The sequence below is a fragment of the Perca flavescens genome, chromosome 13 (genome assembly GCF_004354835.1).
Source record: "Perca flavescens isolate YP-PL-M2 chromosome 13, PFLA_1.0, whole genome shotgun sequence".
NCBI classification, from domain to species: Eukaryota; Metazoa; Chordata; class Actinopteri; order Perciformes; family Percidae; genus Perca; species Perca flavescens.
In genome coordinates this window covers 12,617,889-12,627,361 of record NC_041343.1, presented here as the reverse complement: position 1 = coordinate 12,627,361, position 9,473 = coordinate 12,617,889, and the positions used below count along the sequence as shown (strand labels likewise).

At 36.9% G+C, this 9,473-nt stretch overlaps 1 pseudogene; it reads right to left on the bottom strand.

Annotated features, from left to right (window-relative positions):
• Nucleotides 1–2,989: 2,989 nt before the first annotated feature.
• Nucleotides 2,990–7,215, bottom strand: LOC114567011 (N-acetyllactosaminide beta-1,3-N-acetylglucosaminyltransferase 3-like; annotated as a pseudogene).
• Between the last annotated feature and the right edge of the window lie 2,258 nt (nt 7,216–9,473).

The window sequence follows — 9,473 nt, the reverse complement described above, 5'->3', positions numbered from 1 at the left end:
TTCTCAAATTGCCAAATATCTTGTTCTGAATGTTACCAAACCAGGGTTTTGTCTAATGACTGGAATACTTAACCCTTACACACTACTGGTAACTCACAAATTTACAAGATTGTACAGTTTGGGAGGGAACAGAAAGTATTTTTAAAAGGGCAGATATTGCTAAAAGCCATTTTGTTTGAAGATGTCAGACTTACAAATGATCAGTATTTAACATTAAAATAATGTTTGATAAGACTATCAAGTGGGTCACACAGATTTTATACACAGACTGGAAACAAGTAACTGGAGTGAAACTTTCCATGCAGCACAATGCATTGGAGAACTTTAATGTTTTATGATTATTGCTTTTCTGTTTTTTTTAGGAACAAATGTATTGAATACATTATTCTTATCTTAAATCAGAGAATTATTTCTTTAGTGGTGATAAGTAGCCTAATGTTTAAAATGTGTTATGTTTCTTTGCATGTTTAACTTAACTTAAGCATGTTAACACAACTTTCACCTTGTGTAAAAACTTAAATAGTTTAAGGCAACAGGTTTCCACTCAAATTTCTAGTAAAGTCGACTAATTCAGGATAACATTGTGGATTTTTGTGGATGTTGTATATGGACTGTGAAATGTTAAAGCAAACGTAGTGCTGCAGTGCAGCATTAGAAAAACTAAAAGTTATTTAAAAAAATATCTTCCATATAACCCACTGATATATCCTCTTGAAATGGCAGCATTTTAGCAGCATAATCTACAATACAATACTATACAATAATATAGTATACTATACTATACTATATTATCAGGGCCTAAAGTTAACTTTTTTGGCCACCAGCCAATGTGGCTAGTGGATTTAAAAGCAATTTATATATTTTTGTTGGCCTCATAAAGATGAAATACAGGAAATGCACAAGATCTTTCTTGAACTTTTTAAGAATATATATATATATATATATATATATAAATATAATATTTTACTCTCTTTTCCTTTTCTTTGAATCATCCTCATCTTTTTGTTGGTTGCTTGTTTCAGCCCAGTAACGTGCCGCCACATTTTTCAGCTTAATACTATACTATACTATACTATAATATAATATAATATAATATAATATAATATACTATACTATAGCCTACACCTTCCAGGTGTATTCACTTCCCTTTACACATGTAGATGGTATGTACTGTGTGCTGCTGCTATGCTACTATCTGCATTGTAGACCTTAGCATTTAGTGAAAGGGATTCACATACAGAGCTGTACTGTATTGTCCCTGATTGGCTGAGAATTGAGGCATTTGGACAAGAATCATTATAAATATTCGTCATAGGAGCTTCTAAAGTGCATGATGTTAAACATCGATGTGATGAGGGGGAGATGCTGCATCACAGTTGCTTCCCATACGGCACTCAGCACCGCAACTGTGGTGGGAGTTGTAATCTAAGATCAAATTCAGTTTAGTCCTCCCCTCCCTACTCCAAACTATCTGGGGTCACCACAGCCAGCCTTTCTCTTCCCTGTATTCCCTGTGGCCTTGATGTTTCCTCCCTTGCATGCTGCTGCAAAGAGATTGATGGAACATTTTTATTAGCCTGGTACACACAGGTACAGTACATTGACTGAGCTGAGCATCTACCAGAACAACAGTCCACTCTGAACAGTGGGTATGCAATATATTCAATGTTTAGTCACTTTGTGTGCGCAGTTGTGGCTGCAGAGGGAAGTCCAGTGAGTGATTCGTAGTGCATTATTCCAAAGTAACATGAGGAAGTTACACAGCTCTGTGCAGAGTACATTCTGGTCCTTGCAAAAAAATAGTGTGGCAATAAAAAGTGTGAGGTGTTACTTGGACGTTTAGGAGTCCAGACATTATGAAATCATGGCATGGACTGTGTGCTGGGTGGGCTGGTTACGTAGACTGACAGGAAGCTGTTGGGTGCTCTTTGTCAAAGTAAAGCAATGTTTTATACCATGGGAAGGCATTTGGTGCAGGTGATACTCCTTTTTTTTGCCCAGATCCTTGTAGCGTTCCTGCACAGGGGGGGTCAACTGATCAGACCACCAATCAGCAGTGTAGACTAAACGCTGACACTTGTGCTTGAAGCAGGAAGGAGCAGATGATGGCCAGTGACGCATGAAGAGACATGGTCCAAAATGAAAGAAAAATACAACTGACATTACCATTAATGGAGGTACTGTATCAAGAATAATGTGATACAGAATAATACAACAGACCATACCCCTAATTTGAGTTTATACTAAATTTTTAACTCTATTCTTCAGTTCCTTCCCATAAAATACCATCTATACTCTACACTATCTGATCTGAAATTGTCATTAATTAAATCTCACAAGGGATTCCTTGATTTTGAATATTATAAACCTATATATGTACATACAGTTCCATACGCACGTTCTGAGCACAATAGTAAGAACACATGCAACTGTTGAATTCTCTGCAAACCATTATCTCTAAAGCTGTGAGCCACTAAAACCTTCAACTGCATTTCACAACCATGACATGTTGACACTTTATTTCCACATATTTCCTGAGAACTAGCTTTGCAGTTATCTTCCTTGTTTTGACTTCCTCTTTGCAGCTTCAAAGCTCAATGGTCAAACGAAGTGTCTTGTGCACAGTGTCATCATTGCGAGAGAAAGGGGAGCGTTGCAATCGGACTCGTCTGCTTCGACTTCAACAGAACTGATCACTCAGGTAACAGATTGGGAACAACTTTCTAAAATGTTGTGTATACCAAAGACAACATCTTAATGAAAAATGGGAAATGTGTGCATGTTTTTTTGATTTCTTTGTTAATGTTGGGTTGGACCGCTACCAGTGTCTTGTTCATTTATTCCACAGAGCCATCTTTAATGTTGCGAGATCAGGCCCCCCACTTAGTGTATTTGACAAGCTGAGTTGGACACTCTGTATCACCGAGTGTCAGTTTGTCAAATACCCCAAGTGAGGTGTCACTTGTCTACAAATATAACCCATCCTGGGTTACTCCACAGACTGACCAGCCTGCTCCACAGGGTAATCTACCCATAGAAATAACATTTTATTTTATTGTCATTTCTATGATTCTACCACACCATGGCAACGGGCTCGGAACCCTTTTTTTGTGAAACTTTTGAGTATATAGAAAAGGAACAAGGTTGAATGTGGTTAAAGTGGTAATAGTAGAGACACATGCTTAGTTATTGTATTATCCGTTTAACTGTCACACTTAAATTATTGTCATGCAAATTATTATTATTTTATCCAATGAGATTCCAAATAAGTGTAATTAACGAACCAGCAAAGGCTTCATAGAGATGTTTGAATAATGCAGGTATGTTAATAGATTTAATTGGCCAAAAAAGCCAACCCCAATTTTTGAAAAAATAAGTTTTTCAGTCTCTTTATTTCTAGGCTTATAGAACTGTCACTACTCATCTCAGCCAAATATATAACGCAACATATTGTAATTGTCTGGCCAGGTAAAGCCGCTCTGAAATTCCATCATTTGGTATGTTTGTTATGTGTTCTTGGATCATTTTATCTGTTTTTGAAAATGTTTTGAAGCAATTTGCTTCCAGAGGGATACGGAGGTTATAAAAAATGTTGGTTAATAAGGTTATGAAAATTTTTGGTCACTAAGGTAATGAAAAATGTTGAGAACAACCTAAATGTGAGGTCCGAGTTTGATAATGATCTGTTGCCAGATAGGAAAACATTAAAATGGACGCCAAATGTATTTTATCATATTATATATGGCTTTACACACGTCTTGTGTAAGAGCAAATCCTACTGGAGAAAATGATCGGTATCTACAAGACTGAAGGGATGACCAGCCTCTTATGAGACTCCACATCTCTTTAGGTATTGGCCTCATTTCTCACATTTATTTTAATAAATTGTTTTATTTAAACTTAACGGAAGTGTTCTTTCCCTGCCAACATGCAGAAACATGACTTTGAAATTTCACTTCAAAAAGTGATCAGACTTTGACTTGGGCGACATGCAGAGGGGAAGATAATAACCCAATAAAATATACAAGGCCTAACGTGTCCTCTGAATCTTTTGAGGGCAATTTATGTGTGATAACACGATCTGCCAAAATGCATCAACCGTGTATAATAAAGATGAATGAGGTGCAATTTTTACAGGCCGATCTGTGATGTCTCAAGGGTTTTACTTATGTTCTAAAGCTGCTGGAAGTGCTGCAGAAACTTATCATCCAACTGACGACACTTATCAGTCCACTTTGCATTTCCTGTTCCTGTGAGGAAGTGCTGAATTGCCTGTATGTGTAAGAACAAATGTATATGACTAAGTTCTTCCTGTTTCTAACTCCCAGTGAGGCTTCATTGTCATAAAAGTAAAAGCACTAAATTCAGTGGTGGAAGAAGTATTTAGATCCTTTACTTAAGTAAAAGTACTAATACCACACTGTAGACATACTCTGTTACAAGTAAAAGTTCTGCATTGAAAATGTTACTTAAGTAAAAGTATGTAAGTATCATCAGGAAAATGTACTTAAAGTATTAAAAGTACTCAATGCAGAAAAATCCTCGCATTTTAGAAACTTCAACGATCAAATAGGTAGGATTTGTGAAGATCCAGGACTTAGCCAAAAAATGTTAACATCGACAACTTCCTCAGTCCCTCCCCCCTTTCAGCTAAAGCCCAAAACGGTCTCCTAAGCCCCTCCCCTCACAAGGGACAATGAATGCATATGCATGAGCAGTGATTGACACCCCCCCTGGCCTTGATTGGTTCATCTGAACAGGGAGCTGTTCAGATGAACTATAGTTTCAGCAACTATGACAGAAAGTCTTACCTACTGCACCTTTAATCGCTAATCATTTCAGATGTACTGGTAAGCCGTCATATTGTTGGGTATTTAAATGTACGTATAATAAAACATCACACAGATTTTATAAAAAATCTTGATTTGTAACTAGTAACTAGTAACTAAAGCTGTCAGATTAATTAAGTTTCTTTCTGAAATGTAGCGGAGTAGAAGTAGAAAGTGGCATGAAAAAAAAAGACTCAAGTAAAGTACCTCCCATTTGTATTTAAGTACAGTACTGTAAGTAAATGCTCTTGGTTACATTCCACCACTGACTAAATTGCATGACACATATTACTTCTATGTGCCTCATTGCATTGGGAGGCTGCTAACACTAGCTGCAAGTCATTTTGCCTTTGCTGCAAAAATGAAAGCATCCATCCTTCCATCTGCCTCGTGGGTTTGAGATGTGGATAATGTGCAGTTGTGTTTTGTCTGCACAGCTTCAGGCATAGCTGCATATCTAGTTTTTGAGGCACTCCGACATACACTTACATTAATTGACTGATTTCTGGCCATTTGGCCGTTTGTTTAATTCCAATTAAAGTATTTTGAGAATAACATTTTTTAAATAGTTTAGCTCTGCAGCCCAAACCATTATCATGTTGCTCACATTGATTTTCAGATAACTTTTTTTGAAGGTTTTCCAAATGTCAAGTCGTACTGTACACTGTAACTGAGTCTTGTCTAATCTCCAAGGCTGTTGGAAATGTTCTTAAATTAACATTGGCCTGACGCAGGACTTCAACAAATGTTTTATAGCCATCTGAATAACTCTGAGTCTCTAAAAGGATGCTTTATATATTTTTTTATTATCCATTAAACACAGTACAGACATCAACAATTAGTGCATTTTCTTCAAAATAGTCAGTTGACTTCATTGCACAAGAGCTAAGACTCTCTAATAAGGCTGCCAAATTGTGCATTACATTGTGCTACTGCGATTCTGTTTCCTGTTTTTTTGCAATACCATCTGATGTCAGTGTGAATTGCAGAAAAAAAAGTGTCACTGTCTTCTGTCTCAGACATACAGTTAGTGTCTATCACCCATTTTTTTATTACAAGTTTTAATGCAGACTCCAAAATTCTCTCTGTATCTGGTGGATTCACACTTATTCTCAATTATAGTGAGGGAAGTAATTCAGGTAATATGTGATCAATTGTGACAGCTGTGTTTAGGAAAGTGTTAAAAATCATAAATAGTATTTTGTTTCAAAATGCCACTAGCTTTTCTGGATATCTTCTATATTTCCTGTCTTCTTTGCTGTCTTAAGTCATGCATTTGTTGCTGTAATTCTACCAGTAAGTGGTGGTAAAGCTCTATTCTTTGAATTTGTTGCTAACATGAGGCCAGTTTCACATTAAAGAGTCTGATATTGAACACAATACACAAAGCAATTTTTATTTATTTATTTGTTGTTTATTTGAATACGGACAGATACAAAAAACACAGATTATTACATAAAGAACAATCCGATGCTAACATGTTCAGTTTGTCGAGACATTTATTCTTTACGGCAAAACAAAGTTCAAATATACAACATGTATGATCATCAATACTGCCATAACACAGACTCAAAGACCTTCTTTGATGCGGGAGGGTGTTGAGAGAGCAGTTCAGATCACAGATTTGCAATGGCACAAAAATAAACTATTTTTAACTTTGCAGAGAAAGGTTTTAGGAGTGTGAATTACCCATCACGGAGCAGCAGACTCAGATAACCGACATTATAAAGATACTGCAAAGGGTTATCTGTGTTAAAACTGCATGGAGCATCAAATCTGTCGGGACCTCTGTGTTTTTTTCTTTTACTAGATTGAAAAGCAGTCACTGTAATACCTATACTGCCATGTTTTAAATATACTTTACATGAGTTGCCAGACAAAAGGAAGGCCCCACCACAGTAGGAAGGATATACTAAGTCTGACTCCTCCACCTGAACTGGAATAAAATACTTTTTCTGAGGCAATCGAATAGGCCCAACATTCTGAATCAAATGGCCAGTAAAGAGGTGTTTGTTTCCATTATTGACTTTTTTCAGTCTCTCTTTCTCAAAACCAGCGCCCGTCATTCCTGAGATGAAGATCCTTCGGATCCAAACACCATTGTGTAACCTCTCGTTAGCCCAGGCTTTGCGCAGCATCTCTCAGCGATCGTGATTCCCAGGGGAGCTTCTGATGACTAGTAGACTTCTGCGGATCCATCAGCTCCTCCACATTTTTCAGGAATATCTAGTTGCATGGGGAAATGTCGGCAGTCTATATAGTAGAGAAAGTGTTTTATATGACCAGGAAGGGAGGTGAAGTGTGATGTTGACAGCAGGCATGTTTTGTTCGCATCTTGGCCAGGAGTAGGACGTATTTGTGGTTGGTGTCTTTGTTTGACTGCCATCCTTTCTCACATCCAGGTGGTGGCGGACGGTTTTGTAGTCAGTTGTAGAATCTTCATGGAGATAAAGGAGCATGAGAAGAGCTCCTACCACCATGCAGGTTCTTACTCTTGTACATTTCCTCCCAAAAACTCTGCTGAAACAACAGAAATAAAGAAAGAAATCTCATCAAATTGTCTCTATCTGACATAATATTTCAATGACTACTATTACTGTACTAAGTCAACAGACTTGAGAGGCGCACAACATGGACCCACCTCCCCCACTATGAATGGCAGGTCTTCAAGATTCGTAAGCAAGTCCAGTTGCCTTTGACTTAATATGTCCAGATGTGAACACAGGATGTTCTAAGTGTTTGGACAAATGACACATGTTGTTTTTCTGTCAGTCTCAAATACAGAGACATAAACCATTCTTGATTTTTCTCAGAAAATGTTCTGTTTAGGTGAAATGGCTACGATGATGCCTTCAACTGTGCATTACAGGTTTTGAAAAGAATGGCTGCTTCATGAGCATGCACTTTTTCATAGCATTGATTTTAAAGTAAATAGAACTCTCAACCTGAAACAATGGGAGATTTTTTTGTCTTGAATTTGAGCCTAACAGGATCCATCAATAAAGTCATTCATTACTATAGTATAATCATTTGGAACTAAGCATGACCACTATTTTTCTTTTTACATTTTATTTTATATACATTTGAAAAAAAAAAAAAAAAAAAGAAATCTCACGTACCCCTTGCAGTAAGTATCCCGATTTGAGAAACGCTGAGTTAGAGGCACAGGTTCACCCTCCTCATGTCCATACTGCAAAACACCCTGGCCAAGGATTAACTCAAGCTCCAGTAAAATGTGTTGAATGTGATTGGCGAGATACTTTGTCTTTTTTCCCCATTATTTAAACAACGGTTGACTGAAACACAAATAATTTGCCATATACATTCATGTTGCAGAAAAGCAAACTACTTAAGGACCTTTGTACTCAGTGGTTCAGTGTGACCCCGTTCATTGTAAATGTTGCACTCTCAATGTCACTCTGACTTGTGCTTGGAGGAGCCAAGCATCCTTTTGGAGGAGACTGTTAATTGAGGTAGAAACATGGTTGAAGGAGGATTACTTGTTCCCTGCCTGCTGCTAATAAAGTCATTCAAATAAAAACATAATTGAGCTCACATAATTACTTTTTCAGTGACTGGCTGAATATCATTATGTTCAGTCATAGCTCATGCAATGATACTTAATAAGGACAATATTTTAGCTTGAGGAGAGGATTTTGGGTAAAGTATGTCCAGTATAGGACAACAGATGGGGTTGCTATTAGATTTTGGACTGCTCTTGTTGGACTTTTTCCACAACTCTTCCTTCTAATGCATAACTATATTTGGTCATTTGGTCCATTTCAATAAAACACAGTACATTTACGTATTGAACAAAATACTGTATTATTGACTTTTACATTTTGAGTGCCAAGGTTGAATGTAAGGTCATGAGACAATCTGAGCAAAGTTTGGCAAAAGGGGAAGGTGTTTATATATCTGTCAAATGGAGAAAACTTGGAAAAGAGAGATTCATTTTTACTTAGGCTGCTACTGTCAAAACAAACTTTTAAGGCTTGATCACATATTTAAACTCTTATTTTGTAACATACTGTGCATTTACAAAGCCAGAAAGAAAACTCTTTACCTTTAAATGCTCAAATAGTAAACAGTTAAATGTATTTTTCTCTTACAGAAGGTGAAAGAAATTCCAAATACTTTTCTTTAAAAAATAGGCACATTGTAGTTAGACATTTGCCATCATTCCTCTATTGGCTCAGTTGCTTTACTCCACCAAAGTGACCCAGAGTTTGCAGTCTGACTTGAAAAGACAGTGTTTAGCCCTTTACTACTGCACAAATAACTTTGCATCACAGCTTATTTAGCAAACCATGACGGAATATACTGTATTTTTTTCAATACTTTGGTTTATAACCAAATACCTGCAAAACTAATAACATTCCAACCAGCCTCAGTTGTATGCAATGACTGTAAATATGATATATAACCCTCATTTTACAGACGGTTGTATGTCGTGTTAAGATGGGGAACATGGTAAACATTACACCTGCTTAACATCAGCATGTACGTCATTTTTAGCATGTTAGCATGCTGACATTAGCATTTAGCTCAAAGCACTGCTGTGCCTTACAAAGCTGCTAATATGGCTTGTCTTGTTTTAACTGTTATAATGGATTCCATTCATTTTATTGTACAATATAAGTA